Genomic DNA, 4,180 nt, shown 5'->3' with positions numbered 1-4,180 from the left:
TTTCTGAGTTCGAGGCCAGCCTGGTCTACAAAGTGAGTGCCAGGACAGCCAGGGCTACACAGAGAAACCCTGTCTCGAAAAACCAAAAAAATAAATAAATAAAATAAAAAATAAAGACTCACACAGTTTGTATCCTACACTGTAAAGGGATGCTTTCCAAACTTCACTTACTGTATTTTCCATTCACAGTTTGATGTCTTATTTTTGGAGTCATGAACTTAGGATATGTCTTATTTATATTGACATTAAAGTGTAACTAGTAAAATAATTATATGTGCATTACTATGCCCCAATATACACTGACACCTTTTAGAAAGCTACTGCTTGAGTGCATTATTGAAAGAGAAAAGGCAGAGGGGCAGCAGAGGGGATTACATGAAGGACTATTGAAACACTCAGATGACTAAAGTCTAAACTGGCAGAAGCCTTATTGGCAAGGGCGGTGGAGAAGGGAAGGGATTTTAGAAGAGATTTAGGATAGGACTTATGATTAATTAGAGGAAGGTAGGGATATTTATAACTAGAATCTGGATTTGGTGACTAATTAAGAAAGGGTGGAAGATTACAGGAGTGACCTAGCATGACAGGTCCCTCGTACAAGTGATGACACTATTACTAAGGTAGAGAAAGGAACAAGAGTTCCTTGGTGAGAAAAGGTGGGTTTTTCTGTTCAGTTTGTTGTTAATGTTATTGTTAATTTCAATTGTATTCCAGATTAAAAAACTAGTATATTCTCATGGTAACAAGCAAAGTAATGCAAAGATACAAGATGATCAAGTTAATAATCTTTCCTTCTTTATATAGAGAATGATACATATAAAGGACAGATAAGATGTAAAAGATCTCCCACAGTGTAAAAAAGAGACAACCACCGAGGGAGCTGGGAAATATGCAAATAACCATGGTGTCTAACTTGGTAAGCATCTCCAAGAAGGAATTTTACAGGACCACCGATTTTTTTAAACCTACTTTTAACTCCTCACTAACAATTTAAAATATCTTTATAAGAACAGAAAGTTCAGCAAAGCAACAGCTTGAGAAACACACTTCCTACCTCTGTGTGCTTATGCTTATTTGTCCTGATTAAGCCACTAGAAATTCATAAGATTATTAAAATCTGCCCATCATGGTGGCACATGCCTGCAGTTCCAGCACTCAGGAGCAAGCAAGGGCAAGAGGATTGCTCCAGGCTCCAGGCAGCCTGATTTACATAATAAGTCCTTGCCTCAAAAGATTGGCTAGTGTGCTCCTGTTTGCAAAGTATTAATTATCATCTTGTCATCATCATCATCATGATGTCTCCCCTTTGACAACCTCCTACTGTCTGTCTACTTGGAACACTGAGGGACCAATATATGTGGCCTTTTACATAGCATTTGAGTACGTGTATGCATATGTAGAAAGTACGTGATGTTGATAGTGGATATTTTCTTTTTTTCAAGATTTGCATTATTATTATTTATGTGCCTGTGTGGGAGTATGTGCATGTGAACGTAGGGGGCCAGCCACAGAGGCCTGAGCTGTAGCTTCCCTGCTGGAGGTACAGGCAACGAGTACTGAGAACTGAATCCCGATGGTCTGCAAAAGCAGCCAAGTGCCTTCATTGCCAAGCCATCTCTCTAGCCCCAATCATGGATATTTTCTTACAAAAAGTGAAACGATTTATTTTACACACACATGTAAAGTACCCTGCAACTTGATTTCCTCAGCTGATCATACTGTAGTGAATGTACAGTAGGTTTTGGTATATCAGGTTAACCCACACTTCTCTGTGGGATACAGCTTTTTGCCTACCTTTTTTTTTTTCAACCTAGCTGTATTACATTTTACATGACATTCCTGAGAATGATATATATTTGGTTTGTGATTTTTTTAAAATTTAGCCTACCAATCTCTGTATTTTAACTGGGCCATTTATATTTTAGGCATAAAATCTTATTAGTGTCCCTAAGATTGCTGTGATTAGAGAGCCATGGGACAGTTCTGGAGTGGGCAGTTGTCAGATCCTCTGCAGAAGGATTTTTCTTTGCCTGGTCCAGCTTAGATTTACGACTCACTGTGCTGGCTTTGGTGGGGTAGCCATGGGGGTTCTATGGTTTGCAGCAGCTTAATTCCAATCTCTGTCTTGTCTTCACAGGGCCATTTTCCTCTGCATCAGTCTCCACATGCCATTCCCTGTCTCTATAAATTTCTTTGGATTTCAACCTTCCAATTTCTTAGGAGAAAATTGGCATTTTTAGATTTAGGACTCACCCTAATGGCTTTTCAAAAATCTGTGTGTGTGTGTGTGTGTGTGTGTGTGTGTGTGTGTGTGTGTGTGTTGCCTGCATACACATGTACATGTATATATACATCTCATGTGGGCCTGGTATCAATGGAAGTCAGAAGAGGGTATCAGATCTCTTGGAACTGGAATTAAAGATGGTTGGAAGCTGCCATGTGGGTGCTGGGAACTGAACCTGGGTCCTCTGCAAGAGCAGCAAGTGCTCTTAAACCACAATGCCTTTTCTCCAGCTCACTGATGGCTTCTTTGTACATTGACTCTATTGATATAAAAGGTCACTTAAAGGTTCTGAGGTTGAGGACTTCAATGTACATTTTTGGAGAACAAAACTCACAATTGTAGCCTGGAGTCTGACATTTTAGTACTTGTCTTCTGTTTGTTTCTGATGTTTCTCTTTCTACTTCCTTATTTTTTCTGTGGCTTTTTAGTTTTATGTTTACAGGGTCTCACTAGGTGACCCAGGCTGGTCTTACACTTGAAATCCTTCTGCATAACTCACTATATATATCAACTCACTATATCTATCCTATTTATGATATTTTAAATTTTAACTTAAAATCAATTACTGTTGCGTGTACGTGGTGGTGGTGGGGTGGTGCTCTGAAGGTACGTGCAAGCCACAGAACAGAAGTGGAGGTGAGAGAACGACGTTTTCCAGAGGTGGTGGTCAGATGTCATGGCTACTTTCCACCTCATTCCCTTAGACAGACTCACAGAACCTAAAGCTAGGCCAGGGGCCACTAGGTCCCAGCAACTCTCTTTTGAGCACGCACAGCACCGGGACTGTAGGGACTGGCCTCATACAGGGGTGATTTGAACTCATGTCCTCATGCTGTGTCACTACCTCTTCTGCAGACAGAGCCATCTCCTTAGCCCCTAGGGTCCGTTAGTTGTTCTTATCTGTTGTTTTCTATCTGTTCCCGGATCCTGTCCGGAACATCACATTGCATTTAGTCATCCTGCTTCCTTGACTCCTCTGGATTCTGACTCCTTTTCACTCACTTATTTTTAAAACCTTGATGTTTTTTGGTGACTACTTGTCAGTTTTGTAAAATAATGGAATCTATGTGGTACATTTGTCATGATTAAACTGAGTTATGGACTTGGGGGAGACTACAGAAGTAGACAAATTTTCACCATGTTGTATCACAGATACTGAGTTTCAAAATGGCGTACCAGTCAGTGTTGATCTTTATAACCTGGCTGAGGTAGTGTTTGTTAGACTTTATTGTCCTCACAATAAAGTTACTCTTGCCCCCTTTTCTATACTAGACTTTTGGAAGTCAGTATGTATGCCCAAATTGAAAGAATAGAGTTACGCTTCACTTCTTTGAGGGAGGAGGATCTATAGATAGTATTAGAATAGGCCATTTGTCTCTTCTCCCTCATGAATGTGTGTTGGTCTGTTTACCATTTGTTTGTTCAGCGTAACAGTCCTTTATGTGTAGCGGCATGGACTCATGGGTATGTATTTTATAGTTTGGGTTATAATTTAACACCTCTTCATTTTCTCACTTAGATTGTTCTAGTTTGGCCATGGAAGAAGCTTGTAGCCTGTTCTCAGTTCTTTTCATTTGTTTAGGGTGCAGTTTCCTACATTTGGGCATAGCTCTAAGGTCATCGTGCATTATGCTGTGTTTTGATGGGTCATTTGCTTCAGCACTTGACAAACGGACTACTTTATTCTGTCTCTCATGGCTTCGAATGAGAAATGTAGTCTCATTCAGACTGGGGCTCTCTGTAGGTGATGCGTTTTTGTCTTTGAGTCACTTCAAGACTTTTTCTATGTCTTTGTTTTTTGTTTTACAAAGATACATTGTAATGTGGCTTGGCATGTATTTCTCTGTAATAAAGCCTTTATTTAAGAAGACATTTATTCCAAAAAAAAAAAAAAAA

The sequence above is a fragment of the Mus caroli genome, chromosome X (assembly GCF_900094665.2).
Source record: "Mus caroli chromosome X, CAROLI_EIJ_v1.1, whole genome shotgun sequence".
NCBI lineage: Eukaryota > Metazoa > Chordata > Mammalia > Rodentia > Muridae > Mus > Mus caroli.
Note: the sequence above shows the minus strand (reverse complement) of the source record.